The sequence below is a fragment of the Talpa occidentalis genome, unplaced genomic scaffold (assembly GCF_014898055.3).
Source record: "Talpa occidentalis isolate TD23 unplaced genomic scaffold, MPIMG_talOcc4v2.1 talOcc4.5, whole genome shotgun sequence".
NCBI classification, from domain to species: Eukaryota; Metazoa; Chordata; class Mammalia; order Eulipotyphla; family Talpidae; genus Talpa; species Talpa occidentalis.
In genome coordinates, this window is record NW_023604861.1 from 48,695,684 (window position 1) to 48,714,887 (window position 19,204).

The 19,204-nt window shown below is 36.1% G+C and overlaps 1 protein-coding gene and 1 pseudogene across 2 annotated transcripts in view; both read right to left on the minus strand.

Moving 5' to 3' along the window:
• The window catches only part of LOC119259718 (ATP synthase F(0) complex subunit B1, mitochondrial-like), a 74,805-nt pseudogene extending 63,646 nt beyond the window's left edge, over positions 1–11,159 (minus strand).
• Positions 1–19,204, minus strand: part of HMGB1 (high mobility group box 1) — a 117,423-nt gene that overhangs the window by 89,522 nt on the left and 8,697 nt on the right. The window contains exon 1 of one of the 2 annotated variants that reach the window (XM_054701638.1): positions 16,485–16,503. The exons of the other annotated variant lie outside the window; for it this stretch is intronic. The gene's annotated coding sequence lies outside the window, so the exon portion shown is untranslated. Of the gene's footprint in view, positions 1–16,484; positions 16,504–19,204 lie in introns of those variants that run through there. 2 annotated transcript variants of the gene reach the window in all.

Here is a 19,204-nt window from a genome sequence, read left to right on the forward strand (position 1 = left end):
ACTATTTCACTAATTCAACCTAAGTTGATATATTAAAACCTAACAAAAATATTAATACAGAACAAAAGTAGGATGTGCCTATTTTATTATTTTAAATGTTAATTAAACATTTTCAAATTACAGAATTATAAAATGTAAGGCTATAAATCTGACACACAAGAGGCTGCAGAATTTGTGTTAATGATTTCCTATTACTTGAAATTCTCTTTCTTTGGATTCAGGGATAAAGGTCTCTGTGATTCTTCTGCTTGCCTTGTAAATATTTTTACAACCTTAGCAATACCATCTCTTTTTTCACTTTTGCATATTTTCTCTAGGTGATTTGACCCAACTAGTGGTTTCAACTGTCATCCACATGCAGATGCCTCTTCTTACATCAACATTGCCAACTATTTCCTAGATGCTTTTCCAGGAGCTTTACTGTCACCCCAACTGAACTCTCATTCCTCCCACAATATACTCTTCCTTCTCCCTCACTTCCCACATCAAATCAATCACCAACTTGTGTTGATTTTATTTCCTGAATAGCTCCTGGGATTATTACTGGCATGGACTAAATGTTTGTGTCTCCCCAAAAACCTGCTAATTCAGGTGTCGAAGACCCAACGCTCAATGTGATTCAATTTGGAGATGCAGCTTTTAAGGAAGTAATTAAGGTTAAATGAGATCATAAGGGTGAGGTTCTGATTAGACAAGATTAGTGTCCTTATAAGAGACACCTAGAGAACATGCTCTCTTCCTCCACCCACTTACTGAGCAAAGGCTCTATGGCCAAGGCAGCCTTTTATAAGCCAGAAAGAGAACCCTCACAGAACTAAACTCTGATAGCATGATAATTTTAGACTTCTAGCCCACAGAATTATGAGAAATTTCTGTCGTTTTAGGTCCCCTAATCTGTGATATTTCATTATGGTAGCTCAAGCAGATTTCCTCTCCATCTGCTACCATTACCCCAGATCATAATATCCTCCTTCCCTATAGTCCGGTCGCTTTCTCATCTACCCCACAAAGTATCACTATGGGTTAAAGTCAGATCACTGGGGATTGAGTACTTGTTCTGCCATTGACTGTCAACTTCAGCAAGTATGTGCTAATCTGGGAGTCAGTCACCTCTCTACAAAGTGAGAAACAACAGCTGGGTTGTTTCAACAGGTGATACATGTATGCCTACAACAGTACTTGGCATTTTACAAGCTTTCATTGAACACTGAATGTTAGCCATTATCGCCTACACTATCAGAATATGCCACCTAAATCACAATGCTGCCTATAACATCTCAAGTTTTAAAACCCTTCTCTGGGTTTCTCACTACCAATGGCATAAAGTCCAGGCCCTTTGCAAAACTTATGGGTTCCATATGAACATGCAAATTCCACTACAGGAGCTCACATGAACTTTTCATTCCTACTTTTGGCACATTCATATCCCTTCTCACCTGTGCTATGTTCCAGCAACACCAAACTCCATGTAGTTCCCTAATGCTCTAGAATTATCAGTATTGCTTCCCACTGCCCTCTGCCTATCATTCCCCTTGTTCTTCATTTTACTTAGCCAATTCCTACTCATTCTTCTAGATTCTATTTGGATGTTTCCTTCCCAGAAAGCCTTAATGAACCTGTCTGGGTTATTATAAGGTCAGGAATGGACACAGGGCAGGTTTTCTAAGATCCAGCAGACCGGGTAAAGGAGGAGTCAGAGTCCTCAGTGGCTTTTGCAGGTCTTTTATTGGGATTTACCCGGTACACAGCAGGCAAGGGTACTGGGGGGCCGGGAGGCTGGCAGGTCTCCCAGCTCCCAGCAAATCCTCACTCTATCTGGGCTCTCCAGTGATCTCTGCTTCTGCTTCTTTGCTTCTCTCTCGGCTTCTCTTTCGGCTTCTGTTCGTTCTTGGCTTCTGCTGGCGTCCCCGTGACACCGCCCTTAAAAACACAGTCTTAGCCCAGGTGAATCCCATCTACCTATGCCCACACCCTACTCCAGGTGCCCGCCATCAGGCATGCATTCAGGACCACAAGGATCCATCATCTATCCTGATGACGGGAGGGCAGAAAAGCCTGACATTTTTTCTTTACCCTACAGTTATGCATCCCTTATCTTTTACCTTTTTATACTTTATGAAAGCCTTTACCTTAAATCTTAACCAATACTGAAATAATCTGTTTTTCAACAGACAAAAAACCTGAAGATCAGAGAACATTTCTTACCTTTTTTTTGTACCATAGAATTTAATGACCTGACATACAGTTAACACACAGTAAATGTTTGACCAACTGAATGGAAGTGAACTCTAGAATCTGGGCCATTTTCCATACCCACACTGCTCTTAATTCAAGTCTTTATTTCTCATTTGAAGCAACACATAAGTTTCCTGCCTCTAGTCTCTTTTCTCCATACCATCCTTTAAATAGCTGATAGAATTGTCTTCCTGAAGCAAAAGTGTCTTATTTAATATATCTTAGATTCAAAGCAAATTTCAATATCTTACTAAATAAGAAGAAAGTCTAATCTTAGTGTCACAGAGATCCTTCAATGTACATGTTTCACTTCTCTTTAAGCTCTCCAGCTACATTAAATTTCTTATGATTGCTGGAATAGTTCCACCCCTTCCAAATTTTCTGCCTGTGCACACAGGTCCCTTTGCAGGAATGCCTTTCTCTTTTACACCTGGAAAACTGTCATTTACTGTACATGATGTATTTTTCATAAGTGACCTCCTTTAACAAGCTTTTCTTGGATGTCCACTGGGAGAAATTAGTTGCTAGTTCCACTCTCAAGCTGATAATACAATATCTATCAAAAGTTATTATAATTTTGTTTGTCTTATCCACTTGATTTTAAGGGCAAGGACTGAATCATACTTATCTTTGTATGTACTGGGACCACGACTGCATCTGACATATAGTGAGCACTTAGTATGTACAAACATTGTAAAATAAATGAATGAACAGAATGGCTAGGAAAAATGAGAACCTCTGGCTTGAGTACTGTATTGTCATACTAAGAATACACACTGACTAGAATCACATTAGATCATTATTTTTCAAACTATAGGTCATGGTTCATTAAAAAATAATTAGCACAGGAAATTTCAAAAGACTGAATACCAGTTCACACAATTTTTGTTTTAGTTACGTGTGTATGTACTGGGTTGAAATGTAAAATGATATTCCCAATATAGAGTATAGTTTATTAAAAAAAGTTTGGAAAATACTACATGTTAGTTCTCAGTTTAGTATAATTTATTATTTTTAATAATGACTTTAACTATAATATAATGCCCACCATGTACAATTTTGAAAACATTCAATGAGATGTGAAAATATGTTAAGAGAGGCTGGGATCATAACACAACTCACTGTGATACCTAACAAAGCATATTGAGCTTTACCTACAAGTTTTAGTTTTCTCAATGAAATTGCCCAGAGGACAATAATAGTATCGTTTTCAAAGAATGGTTATGAGAAATATATGAGATAATGTAAGTAAAGTGCTTAGCAAAGTACTTGGTACTTAGCATTCACTCAACAAATCTTAGCAATGATGATGATAACAGTATGGTGTGTGGCATACAAGACATTAAAAAAAATTCCTTCCATCTATCAAATAAGCTTAAATTGACTGCTGATACTCAATTAGGGCAGGTTATTGCCAGCATTGTGAAGATTCAAATGAAAACAAAAAATGACTATAGTGCAAAAGAAATAAATACTTATTAACAGAGTCAGATTCATCTGGTATAATAGTTGAGCGACTCAATTGGAAGGAAAAGGGAAATAATACAAGTGAATGTATAATCTTATATATGACAAAATAAATAAGGCATATGATTAACAATCAGTCTCTTAGACTTAAGATTTTATTTCTGATACAAAAAGAACATAGGGTTTCCCTCAAATAGATTATTTCATTTTTAGGATCAGTATCTATATAAGAACAAATAACAGTAATTTGTGTTTTATTAAAAAAAAAATCCCAGTACAAAGAGAAACTTAGTAGGTGCTCAAAAGTAACATTAGTTTTGTCTCATTGGCCAGCAAATACCCATCTACCTAGTTCTAACCCCCAACTTAGTTCTTACTTCTTTTCTTAAAAGAATTTTGTGTAGTTATTTAATTTAACCACTTTCCTTTACATATTTCATTACTGTATGTGGCAGCTGAGAAAGGCAGAGATAATTCAGTAATCTTCTTAAAATTGTTAGACACCAAGACTATTTGAAATCAACTTGGTTATGGCTGGCTTAGCTTTGGCTTGTTTTATTTATTAATTAATCCATTGATTCATGCTAATTGACTCCATAAGAGAGTAGTTTGCAAATAATAACAATTTATGGGTTTAAAGTAGGAGAGAGTAATTCAGCCATAAATACTGAGCATCTCCTACATGCCAGGGAATGAGTTATATATGCAGGAAAGCAGACACCAATCATTTATATTAGGCATTTTTACCTTGTGGAAGGGTATTTGCAGGAGAAATTACCTAGTGCCACATGTAGCACATAAAAGACATTTAATGAGTAATAGTTGAATAAAATTAGAAACCAGCATGACATACAAAATATAAGAAAGTAAAATTGGATAATTTCTATCATGTCCTGTCCAGTAGGTTGTCTTTTTCCATTCCCCATATTTTTTTTCATGTAGCTGATCAGCACTGGCCATCATAATTGAAACACATTTCCCTGGAAACCACTGGAGGACATTCCTCCTCTTTAGCATTTCTATTCTAGATAATACAGACTTAAGTTAGTATGTTCACCTGCCTAAAACAAACAAAAACAATTTTAACAAAAACAAAATTGAAAATGAAGCCCAAGAACTGAATGTTATAGTTCAGGTTACTTGATGATAGCTGAACAGTGCATTGGTGTGTCTAACAAAGGCCTACAGGAGTTTAGCAAACAATGGCTCCTGGACCAAAAACTACCCACAGTTGGTCTTAGTAAATAGTTTTATTAGAACACAGCTATTTTCACTCATTTCTGTGTTGCCAACAGCTGCTTTTACACTGGGTAGCTGTGGGTAGCTGTGCCAGAGGCCATGTGTCATATAACCTTGTATTAGTCAGTTCAGGCTGTTACAGCAAAACTCTATAAACAGCGCTTATAAACAACAGAAATTTATTTCTCATATTTCCTTTTTTTTAATAAGATTATTTATACAAGAACTGGGGTACAGGCCAGATGCGCGGGAGGGTGAGAGGATTCACCAGAGACAAAGCGGGGAACAGAACATGCAGACTGAGGAAATACATGAGGAAATATAGTGTGCGAGACAGGAGAGGTCTGCCGCCATGTGGGATTCTTGCCGGCTGGCAGGGATCGAACCCACACTGCAGAGGCTGTGGACCACTTCACAGCATTGTGCTCAACCACCTGCGCCACCAGGGAGGCCCTTTCTCATATTTCTGAAGGCTGGAAGCCCAAAGTCAGGAAGCCAGCTATAGGATAAGGTAAAAAAAGTATCAGGCTTTTCTGCCCTCCCACCATTAGGATTGATGATGGAACTTTGTGGTCCTGAATGCATGCCTGATGGCGGGCACCTGGAGTAGGGTGTGGGCATGCTAAGTGGGTACACCTGGGCTAAGAGACTGGGCCTATAAGGGTGGTGTCACGGGGACGCCAGCAGAACCAGAAGAATAAGAGAGAGACTGAAAGAGCAAAAGGGGCAGAGGCCATGAGAGAACACCAGAGAGCCCAAAGAAAGTTAAGACTGGCTGGAGGCAGGGAGGCCTGCCAGCCTCCCGGGCCCCCCCACCCCGCACCCCTGTCTGCCGTGTACCTAGTAAATCCCAATAAAAGCTTGCGAAAGCCACCGAGGGCTCCCAGGACTTCTCCTTTATCCCATCTGCTCCAGTCATAGAGATCCTGCACTGTGCCCCTTCCAGCCCCTACACCAGCATAACTGGGTTCTGGTGAGAGCCCTCTTCTAAGTAGCAGATGGCTGACTTCTTGAAGTATCCTCAAATGGTGGAGAGCAGAGAGGCAACACTTTCTCTTTTGACTCCTATAAAGGCACTAATCCCATTCATGAGGGCTCAACCCTCATAACCTCTTCTAATCCTAGTTACATCACAAAGGTCCCAGCTCCTAATTCCATCACAGTGGGGATTAAAGGTTTCAACACAAGGATTTGGGGAACACAAGCATTCAGTTTATAACAGACCCATTACAGAAAGTTTGTGACCTTTGGGGAGTACAAGTATTCCATATTGCTGATTAAGAGTGAAATTACATGTATTAGAAACTAGACAAATAGATAATGGGGTAAATCATCTGTAATGGATCTGCAGTCCCTAATCAGGACTCTTGCCTTCATTGATGGCCCTCTTAACACAAAGGGAGACACCTGAAGGCAAAGTTAGAATTTTCTGTAGGAAAAAGTTCTGAGTCCATTCCAACATGAGAGTAAGTGCTCAGTTATATATTTAATCTGTTAACCTTGCTTCTGTATATGGTTCTCTTTGTCAAAGATTACTTTCTTCAATAAGACCTTCTGGGGGAGATGAAACAGAAAGTATCTCAAGACTTGAAGGGAGTGTTTTAGGCATCAAAGTTGAAGCCAACAGTAAGGGAGTAAAGCATACCCAGACATCAGTAAGGAAAGTGGGTGGTTTAGAACTACAGAAACTTTTATGTGGTACATTTTAGTGTGCTAGGAGAAGGACATGAAAAACAAGACCATACACAGGAATGTTGATAAAACAATGAGCTCCATTTTAATGGAATTGATACTGCTTAGTCTTTTCTTTCATTTTGCAATCAAAACCTTGAAAAATGGTTTGAAAACAAATTATCTTTAAACTAGAATGACAATTTTATACCAGGTAGTTTAAAAAAATAAACACCAAAATGGGAAGAAGTGATGAAGAATGACTGTTCAAGATGGAAGGAACACAGCTGCCTAGTCAATTCATATATTTGGTATCCAACATGAACATCAGGACAAGTCCCTAATAAACATTTCTGCTGACTTTGATGACTCTCTTTCCTTTATGTCACACATTCAACCTATCATATATATGGAATGTAACCATTTCTCACCATGACCAACGGTTAATTGCAGATGCCTTGTGTGAATCTCCTTGTCTGTTCCACACAGCACCTACACTGACTTTTCCACCTACAAACCTAATCATGTTATTCCCCTGAACAAAGCCTTTCAATGGACTGGTATTAAGGACAAAACCCCAAATCCAAGTTCCTCACCTTAGCCAATAAAACTCAAATAATACCAACTAACCTCTGACCACTTCCTACTATTCTATTCCCATGTTCCAGTCACACTGGCCTTCTTATCTAATTGTTACCAGTCAAATACAATCTTGCTAAGGCATTTACATTTGCTCTTTTCTGATTTGAATCTCTTTCACCCATTATTCAGTTTTCACTCAAAAGGTCACCTCAAAGAGGTTTTCCTGGATAATTTAGCAAATGTAGCTACCCCAGTCACTCTGTTACATTATTCCATTTTATTTCTTTTTTTTAAAGATTTATTTATTTTTATACAAAAGATGGGGTACAGGCCAGAGGCGTGGGAGGGTGAGAGGATTCACCAGAGACAGAGTGGGGAGCAGAACAGGCAGAAGGACCGAAATACACTGCTGAGGGGAGCAGGGGGCGCGACAGGAGAGGTCTGCTGCGCCAGGTGGGATTCTTGCCGGCCAGGAACAAACCCGCACTGCAGAGGCTGTGGACAGCCTCACAGTGCTGCGCTCAACCCGCTGCGCCACCGGGGAGGCCCCATTTTATTTCTTCATAGTAATTCCTACCACTATGTTAACTACCACTGCTAACCTTAAAGTAGTGTGTGCTTTTTGTATCCCTCCCCCCATTTTCTAAAAGGTAAGCATTCCTTGAAAACAGAGACCATTTCACTCATGTCATCAGCACCTTGAACAGTGCCTAGAACATAACAGTGCTTAACAAAAATGTTGACCTACGAAGCATGAAATTTTACTTACATAATTTCTTTTCCCAGTGAAACACATTTGAAATATAATTAACTAACACTGGTGACTTGCAGGTATTTCGGCCATATTGTAAACCTAACAGCCTTAGAGCCTTTTCCCCATTTTACAGTAAGGAAACTAGTGCTCAGACTGAAGAATTTGCCCAAGGTCACCAAGCCCAACCTCTAATGATGTAAGAGTTACTAGAGTTTAGTCTTAGACCAAATAAAGCCCATGCCTTTTATCTAACAAAGCACTAACCACAACTCTTATTACTTCCTTGTTGAAAATGATAATGGTAATACTAATGAATAAAGCACCGGGAAAATCTCCATATTTCTATTATACATGCCACACTGATTCATGCCTAATCACTCTTTCCTAATGCTGCCCCAGATGCCTAGCACATGCAGGTGTCCCTTTGCCTCTTGTAAATTATCTTTTGAACTAGGATGGAAAAATGTCCTTTCCTTGTATTTCTAAAGTACAATACTTAACTCTAGTACTACATAGGCAGTGGATTTAGCCATAGTAATTAAAAGGACAAGTTTTAAAGTCAAAAGACTTGGTTTGGACCTAAGAGACTTGATTTTTCCATCTAGTCTATCGTATGGATTGACAGAGATATGGATTTCTATATCTCAGTTTCCTCATCTATAAACTAGGGATAATATTTGTGTTGTGAGGACTGAGAAAAATTTAGCACTTGCATGCTAGCACTGCACTCTGTAAATGGCAGCCAATTATGTTATGACATGATTCAGTTAACTATACAATTTATTGTCCGTTACAATTTAATTAGAAATATTTTACTTTTTGAACTTCTTATATACATATATACATTTTCATTTCTTATATATACATACATACACATTCATATTCATATGTATATGAATGAGACTAATGGAGTTTTAAACGAAATTCAGACTATCTTTAGAAAGTAACATATTAAAGAACAGATTTATATCTATTAGAATATTCTTTGGGGTGCAGGTGTATCTTTTATATCTCCTAATATAGTTACTACAATGCTGAATGTTAAGGTAATTTTCATGATGTCCACATACTACAGAACAGCCAAGAAAAAATAACAACTCATTCATATAGGGTTATTATTATATCAAGTTCCATATCACTCCATAACTATCAACAACAACATGATAGGATTACCTTTTATCTTTAAAAGAAGAGCCTTTGAAAATACTAACAGAGAGATATTTCTGAGGAATAAACTGATAATGAGGGAGTTATTAAGTGTTCACCATGACTTTCTTTTTAGAAGTTCAATCTCATACTCCATGAAGCAAGTATGAGAAATGGAATACTATTCTTCAAACTATGCAAAATAAATAGTAAACAACATTCATGAACAAAAACAAAAGTCCTGTGAAAATTACTATTATACACTGTCATGCCTGTCTTCATTCTTATTTTTCACAAATACTATTTAGCAAAAAAAATATTTTTTAGAATAATCATGAGCTCACCACTGGCAAATAAAAATGGAATATAGAGTATAATATCTATTCTTACAAAAGCATTAACATAAATTAGATAACAGGAACTAGGAAGAGATAATGTAATACTTGAAATATAGTAACATGGAAGGACAATGTGTATACACATTTGAGCAAAGACAATTCATAAATTATAAGGTATAGAAAAGTTATAGTCCAAAAACTAAAATAATCTATCATATAAAATTAACACCCATGGAAACTTAATGAAGATGAGACATAGGTTGAAGCTTGAAGGATACAGGTAGGTCACGTATAAGCAGAAAAAAGGAATTCCAGTTGAGGAGCGCAACGGAATAAAAAACTAGGGGGTAGGAATGAACATGGCATATTAGTGGGGCAGTAAAAAAGATCTGCCTGTGTAATATAAACAAGAAGAAACTATGTAAACAGCTTGACAGTTAAGGTACAGCCAGGATTCCAAAGGTCTTAAAGTCAACGCATACTGGCACAATAACTTAGAAAATAGAAAAACAGACAAGGGAGAAATGAAGATTTGTAAATTTGGCACAGAGGATGGATTAAAATACGGAGAATTTGAGTAAGGAAAGGTAAGTAGAAGGGTTATGTAGTCATGAGGGCTTGTATTAAGGCAGTGGCAGCAGATACCTAAGAGATGTCACATGCATAGCTGGATTCATGGCTGATCATATTGTTATGAAGTGCATGTTTTAGTAAGAATACATTCTGAAATATTCTTCAGACTGTAAATAGGCATTTGTCTAGCCCCCAAATATCTTCTATTAGAGAGTCCCACTTACGATACTCAAAGAACTGAGGAAACTGGATGTACAATTGCTTATCATTTAAAAATATATCAGAAAGGAGAAAAACAGGCTACATCATTTTACAATCATGTGCTTTTTCCTTCTTTGCTGCACTTTTATCTAAAAATGTACAATTTACTGTTCTTTTCTAATAATATATGTGACCTCTGTCTTAGTTCGTGCTGCTGTAAAACCATAAACTTATATATCACAGAAATTTATATCTCACAGTTTGGAGTCTTGAAGTCTGAGATCAGGGTGCCAGCATGGTTGAGTTCTGGTGAAGCCCTCTTTTAGTTGCAGACTACTGTCTTCTTGGTGTATCCTCAATTGGTGAAAGGAGCTAAAGCGCTCTTTGCGTTATTTTTTTTTTTAATTAGGGAACTAATGCCCTCTCGAGGGGAATACCCTCATAACCTAATGACCATTCAAAGGCCCCACCTCCTAATACCTTCACAATGGGGGTTAGATTGTCAACACATGAACTTTAGAGGGACACACCCATTCAGTCCATAACAACCTTTAATCACAAAGTTGAATGCCTGGTTTACCATTTCAGTCTTATACATGAAAAAATAAGTCTTGAGAAGATTAAGCTGTCTAAGGTCACAGAGAGAATAAGTGGAGGTACCAGAATACAAAATGAGATGTTTGATTGCTGAGACTATACTATTTGTATGATATTTAGAGTTAAGTGGATGTATTCAAGAAATACTTGGAAGGTGAAATTGAAAAGTACACAGTCTAGAAGGGAAGACATATATGTAAACTTAAGTTTTCACATAGTAAAGTGTCAATAATAGAGGCACAATGCCATAGTAACAGATATCAAATTCACAAATAGGGAACTAACAGGACTGGATGGAGATGTTTCTTACATTAAATAACATGATATAAAATCTTGACATAAATCTTGAAGGATAAACAGACTTTAAATAGGTCTTTTTTAAAAAGAAAAGTTGTGAGCAGAGAAAATAGAACAGAGGTTTCTAAGGAAGCACTGTAGAATTTGATGCAATGATGGAAATATATGATACTTACACTGTCCCCATAAAGTAGCTGCCAGTCATTTGCGGCTACTAAATACTTGATAAGGGGCTGGTACAACAGGAACTGGATTTAATTTTAGTGAATTTAAATTTAAACAGTTACATGAAGGTAAAGGCTACTCCACTGGGCAGTATTGTGACAGTTATGTGTGAGCAAGGAAACGAAAAGTTTACTGTTGCTGACAAATGAAGTCTGAGGTGGACTGAAGCAGGATAGGAGGCAAGAGAGGGAAGAAGGAGGCATATTATAAAGAATTTTAAAGATTCAATCAGTTTTGATTTTAAAATAATGACCTGACAATTTTATATACTATATATTACTATGCGAAGGAATTTAAAACACTTTGCATTTTGCTCTTGAAGTTCTGTGAAAAGTCAGAGGAACTTTAAAATTTATGACAATCTAGTCAATTCTTATTTAATATTAACAATATAAACAAGAAATAAGCCCTAAGTAACCTACATTCCATTTATAATCAGATTCAGTGCTTACCTTATGCTTCATAGTATTTGTTGGACTGAGGGCAGTGTAACAACTAAATTAGCTTGAAAAATAAATTGTTTTTGTGTATTATAGTTAACTGCGTTTACACTGCATAAATGAAAAGTATCAGTGTTTCTTTCCTTTCAATTTTATTAGAAGGAAAATTGTCAATATTAGCTTATTTGAATGTCAGAATTATTTGGATTAAAATACATATTTATTCATAATATATTTCTTTGGTAGATATTTACCAACAGAGGCAAGGATATGTTAGAATCACTTAAAAGATCTTTCCCAACCTTATATCAGGTTTAAGGTTTCCTTTCTGTTCTCTAGGTAACTTTTATATAATGACATTATAAAGCCACAGCTTCTTTGCTTTGGCCTGGGATTTAATTATTAATAAAATATAAGATAGAATTTAGAATAGAAGAGCTCCAACATTTTCTTTATTCTTATGTTAAGAATTACATGAAAATATCAGTCTTCCCAGGTAATATAAATTTTAGTTAAAGATGAAGAACAGCTTCTACAATAATACAATCATACCCATTCCCCTACGTTATCTCTAGAAAAAAACAGAAATTATCTTTAGTGGTATGCTTATTAGAAATTATCCCAGTCTCAGCATATTAGTATTTCATTTCTAATTTTGAATTATAGTATTTTAGGCAGTCAATGTATAATGACATTTCCCTATAGAAACCAGAGTCACAAAGTTGAGTGGCTGAGATTGCACTAATATTCAGATGAAATGAATTGCCACCTGAAGTAATGAATGAAGAGCTAATTGTGGTTACAGCATAAGATGCAGCAAAGTTACTTTACCTTTAGACTTAACAAATGTTTTTCACTTTAAGAGAACGTTTTAAGAGTTCATGCATGATACTGTTAGGAGCAATGCATAAATAAATATATAATTAAGATTTTAGCATTATTAGTTTTTAAAGTGAATTCCTGGTGATTTCACACAGTACAACACAACTTCAACAATACAATTCAAACACAAATTGAAAAAACCTATCTTATTACTGAATCTCTTAAAGGGATTACCTACACGATTCATTATGATTTAATCATTTTTAATGCACCAGAATAGGTAAAAATGGCAAATCAGCAGTAGGAGAAGTTTTTCTTACAGAAAGCTGTGACTCTTGTAAGAGCCACAGGGAATTCCCTTTGGGCAGAAAGGAGCTTGTGGAAGTCCCACTCCAGTGCAACTGACAGATTGTCTCTAAGCAGAAGCTCTTCCCATCCTGTTATGCTAGCCTCTCTGATTTCCTTTCTACAGCATAGTACATAAAGTCTGTATTATATTCTTCCTTTATTCCCAGGATCCACTCCAGTGTCTTGCATATAGTAAGAATTTAATAATGTTTGTTGAATAAATTTAGCATACATTAGAAGAAAAGCCTTTGTTTCCAAAGAAAGATACCAATGGCTTTCTAGGGAGCCAAGTTCATGATGAAGCTAAATAAAACCGCCTAAGGTCACTCCAATACCAAGCCATTTCTTGACTTTTTAAACTCTAGAAATTGAACCATTCAATATTGTATCTACAGTAACGTAAAGGATTGAAAACTCTCTTATTTTAAACATTTTCTAAGAAGTTAAATCTACAGCAGGTTTTGGTTTCTATTTCAATGTCTAATAATTCTTTCAAATTAAGTTTGACTTAAATTTTGCTTTAAGTAATCCTTTGACTAGAATACTGTTATCATATGTTACAGCCCTTAAAAGAATTCTGAATCTAATCACAAGGAGATACCAAAGAAACCCAAAATGAGAAACATTCTACTAAGAAACGGGAGGGAAGGATGTGCCCTTCCAAAATATCAATGCTATATAAAAGACAAAGAAAGGCTATGAAAGTGTTAAAGAGACTAAAGACACACAACTGAATGCATGATCCTAAACACAGCCCTGTACTAGATGGGGGATCGGGGATGGGGGAAATGACATAAAACGCCTTATTGGATCAACTAAAAAATGGGATTACAAACTGTAAAGTATCAATGTTAAACATACTGAATTTTGTTAACTGAAATAAGAATTACACATTTAAGTATTCAGGGCTATTATGAACATAAGACACCCATAAATGCTTTAGGAAAAAATATGTACATACCTATATGTACACATGTATGCATACACACATCTACACACACATGCACTGAGAGAGTGAGCAAGCAAGGGCACAAGGAGCATAAATGATAATGCAAATGAGATAAAATCTTAATACGTCAATCTAGGCAAAATGCATACAGATATCTTTTTTTCCAATTTATCTGTAAGTTTGAAATCATTTTGAAATAAAGAATAAAAATGAGCAAAAAAGGACAGTTTTTATCTCAGTAAATTCCTTAAAATTCCAACAGTTTTTCCTGGTTGTGATGCCTTTCCCCTATTTATTTAGAGCTTGTTAAATGTTAAGTCCCAAATAATTGATTACATTTTTGTTCCATTTCCATCTTTCAAACATTCAATTCTTTTTAAGGAAATCTATTTAAAATATATTAAAGGCAATTTATACTTTTGTAAACAGAAGCAACAGGTACAATCCAGATGCTTTTTAGCCTTTATATGTATCAAGCACATTCAATTAAAAAATATTTTCAAATCACTATAACTTCTGTAAGGCTTATGAAAGTGAGTTAAGACATGAATTCTGCTAAAAATCTAGTGGGAGATAAATAAGCAATGATCTGAAAAAAAGAGGTAAAATGGACAAAAGTGCTATGACTATTGCTGTATAACTTATTTCCCCAAAACTTAGTATCTTAAAACAACAAACATTTACTATTTCATAAAGTTTCTGTGACCAGGAATCCTGGAGGGCTTAGTTGGACCTGGCTCAGCTGTAGACAAGATGTTAGCCTGAGGCCTGCAAGATGTAAGTCCCCTGAGGCCTGCAAGATCCACTTTCAGGTGGCTTACTCACATGCCAGGCAAGTTAGTGCAGGTTGCTGGAGGAAGGCTTAATTCCTCATCATGTGACCTCTCCAACACAGCTGTGTTCATATAAAAATGGCAAAATTTGGACATAGAAACAGATATGCACACAGGGAAAATGCCATGTGAACATGAGAATAGAGATCAGGGTAAAGCATCTGCAAGTAAAGTTATGCCAAAGACAGCGCGCCACCAGAAGGTAGGAAGAGGAATGGGTCAGAATTTTTCTCACAGTGAAATGACTATATTGACATATCGATTTCGGACTTCCGACCCTCAAAACTGTGAAATAAATTTCTGCTAAGTCACCCAGTTTGTGGTACTTTATAAGAGGAGCCTGAGTCAATAAAAACAGAGGTGATTATCTACTAAGATTCCGTAACCCCTAAAATTGAATAACTCTATAAAATGCTACAAACACTGAGGAAGATTCTCATAATCAACTGCTCATAGTATACCACCACGCTTGTGATAGAAAACATAAAACAGATCTTCTTTGACTACATGCAAGGGATGGCAAGTTTTTCTATAGTTAGAAATATTTTAGGCCTAATGGGCCATAGAAAGTCTCTGTCACTTTCTTTTAAAACAACTTTTCAAAAAAAATCTTAGCTCAAAAAAAACCCCAGGTCTATGTCTACTTTTGACCTAAGGTCATAGTTTACTGACTCCTGATATGCAGGACTAACAAGCAAGCCTCCTTTCCCTACGGCTCCTTCATTCTTCGGAATCCCAAGCCCAAGGAAACTGTCAGATTCTTTTCACAAGTAGGTGGAAGACATTTTACACCAGACCAGGCTTGCTTCTAATGTAGTTAGTTAGCTGTCCCTTCTGGTCTATTATTACTATTACAATATAATTACTGTAATAGTCCAGAGGTTAGTAGCTTTTTTCAGTTACTGCCCACTAAGAAGGGAACACACACACACAAATAACAATTGTGAATGACACACTCTCAAAAGCATTAGTATCCCTATACTATTTCCAGGGCCATTCTCCAAACATAAGCTGCTTTCACATCTCACAAAATGACTGACATCTAGACATTTAAATAGTTAAGGTATTTTTCACAACTATTTGGTATTGTGGATTGGTACCAACAGGGCTAAGTATATAGAAAGTAGGGCAATGGTCAGAGACATTACAAAGTAATGGCACAATGCTATCCCTCTTGCTTTTCCTTCTCTTTTTCTACTTTGGGCCACTGCTTTTTTTCCTCATTAAAGGAGTTGGTTTACGCAAAGTGAAAAACAGAGTACCTAGCATAAAGTAGGTGCTCATAATGTGAAGACGTTCTCTGCTCTTAAAAAGTGAAGATACAAAACAGCATAGAAGATTTTCCTGTTGCTTAGGAAAAACAACTAAAGTTTAAGAGAATATATCTAAAAACACAATGACTGAAATTGAAAGCTACAACTACCTGGTGCGTATGTGTTGAAGTGGAATAGGGTTGGCGAGGGTAGGGAGTCAAGGATTGAGAAATGGCAGAAAAGGGGTTATAGCCATGGTGATAAAGGATAAGAAGACACTTGTAATGTGGTCTATTTTAAATGTAATATCGTATAGCTTAATTTGATTACTTTCTAAAGAAATGGTTCCTATAATCCATTCCTGATATATTTCCCTATGATGAAACTTGGTGATTTTGAAAAAAATAACATCTTAACCATCCTGTGTAAGGAAAGTGGGCCCTGTATTAGTTTGACAGATCTGCCATAACAAAATATCACAGACTGAGTGGCTTAATAACAGAAATTTACTTACAGTTCTGGAGGCTAGCAGGTCAAGATCAAGGTAGCATCAGGTCTGGTTTCTTCTGAGGTCTTCTTGTTTTACAGAAGGTCCCTTTCTTATTGTGTTCTCCAGTGGCCTTCTGTCTGTACATATATGTCTATGTCCTCAACTCATCTTAGAAGGAAACCAGTCATATTGGATTAAGACCCACTTTAAACCCTTCACTTTAACTTAATCACTTCTTCACAGACCTTATCTCCAAACACAATGACATTCTGAGGCTCTTGGGGGGGAGGAGTTAAAGCTTCAATATAAAAATGTGGTGGTAGAGGGGCAAACAGTCAGTCTACAACCAGCCCAAACCTTAATGTGTCAGCACATTAGTTTGCACTTCGGGTACAGCGACCGCATCTGTGTTTATCTAAATGTTACATAATGCAAATGAAAAAAATATAGCACGGTGAGCTGAATTTATTAAAAGGCATGTCTTTTCTCTGTAAAAACATAAATCTATAAATTGTATACAAATTGCCATGACTTACTTGCCATGGCTGGCCCATGGTGGTAGGCACCACAAGGAACACCATTGCTAGATCCCTTTCCTAATCAGACTTACTGGCTTGCCACAAAACTTAAAATTCTTCTATTCCTTCATTGGCATTTTACTTTCTCTGAAAATGTAAATAATCTCTGGAAGAGTAACATATTAAATGAGCATCAACCACTAACACCTTAGGGTAGAAAGGCTAAGACTGCAATCTTAAAATAACTAATTCTATTAGAATAGAATTTTCTTTATTACTGCTGTTATTAGAATGTTAATGACAATCTTATTTAAAAATAATTCTAGTCTTCGTCACTCAAGATTTTTTTAAAGACGAGACAAATGGCACGTATAAAAACATTTTCTCATCTAATAAAGAAACTTGAGAAGAGGAAGAAGGTGGTGAAACTTGAGTATCTGCTAACATCTCAGGCACTTTGCCAGGTATTTCAGATAGCAAACCATTCAATCCTAAATATAATTCTGTATGGTACTGATCCCATTTTACAGATGAGGTAACATACTCAGGAAAATGAATGCTTGTTGCTAGGTAAAGAGATATTCGAACTAGTGTCTGATTCTATGCCTTGCCTTCCCTGTTGTCAAACTACTAGTACTGAGCTTTAATTTTAAAAAGGGAAATAATAATGGTACCTATGTTTATAGAATTGTTGGGGGTAATGAGAGGTAGAACACAGCAGAATTGATATTGTGCAATGCTCAGATTAGGCCTTAAGAAGCTGTGTAGCTTTTGGCTCTTGCCAAAATATAGAATATTTCTGCTGCCATGCTGAAAAGCCCGAGGAAGATTAGGAATGAGGAGAGATCACTTAGAGACAGAGAGAGCCCCAGCTGACAAACAGCACCTAGGTCTTTATCAACCCTAGGTCAGTTGCCAAGTGCGTGAATGGGCTCAGGAGAGACCAGCAGGAGAACTTTACAGCTGAATCATAAGAAATAATCATTTTTTAAAGCCACAAAATTTTAGAGTGGTTTGTTGTACAACAGATGACTATTATAGTTGGACCAAAACTTTGTTAATTTACAATCACATTAAAAGTTTAAGAGTGAAATAAAAAGAACACTTCATAATCACACTTCAAGATTTTTCCCACCCAGAGATCTCTAATGTGATTTGGTTATCATTTTTCTTTGGGCTCTCTTAATGTTAATAATATTTTTTTTTCTCTTCTATCCCAGAACTAGGTGAGTTTTTGAGAGCGGCAAATATATTTATTATTCCTGTCAAAATAACCTAAAATTAATATTTTACAACTTCCTATATCTCTCTGCCCTTTCAGAAAATTCTAAATTTCGAGATTTTTTTTTTCTTTAAAACAATTTAGCTCTGAAGATTTAACTGAGTAACTTTCAGGGTTTAATACTTCATCTTCAGAAAAAGTACACTACCACCTCATATTTACTGTAAGAATTGAGGAAAATTCATTTTAAAGCTAATCAGAACCCAAACGAAACATCATTTTATTGATTAATCATGACAAATTACATTTGGAAAATAAAATGAATTCTCTGATTAGCAAACTAGTAGTGACTCCTAATATCTGAGGGTAAAAGCTGTTGTCAAACGTAATTATAGGACTGGAAATTATGACAGCCAAGTGAGTTTACTTGATCTGGTGTTGGTATGCTCTCCAGGCTCTTCAATGAAGGAAACAGCTTAAATACAAATGAGAAAACTGATTACATATTTTAAAAACAATTTAATGACCACTTTTTAAACAACTTAAAATGCAAACTGATCCAACAATACTTAAGGCTAGAATTCCTAAGAACATTTAGGAATTTATTTTAAAACATTTTCTGTATAATTTCCAATATTGCAAAGCATTTAAAATAGAGAACAAATGTTTATACTCTTTAATTCAATTAACATTTCAAAATCTAACTTACATTATCTTTTGCTATCTTACAAAACCTGAAATTTAGCATCTTTTATAAATCTAAATTATGTTAACTCTTTTATTTCAGTTACTTGGATTTCTTTTGTGATTTGATATTAGAATTTTAATCAAATCAGTAATTCTTCCTGATACAGGTCTTCAATTCCTTGAGGTCTCTGAGCTATTTGAGTGAGGTAACTGACCTTTACTAGCCACCTAGTCCAGCTCATACTGATGATCACTACAAAAAATCTTGAATGAATCAGAAGCTGGAAATTAGACTTAATAAAGCACTTCCCAGGAGG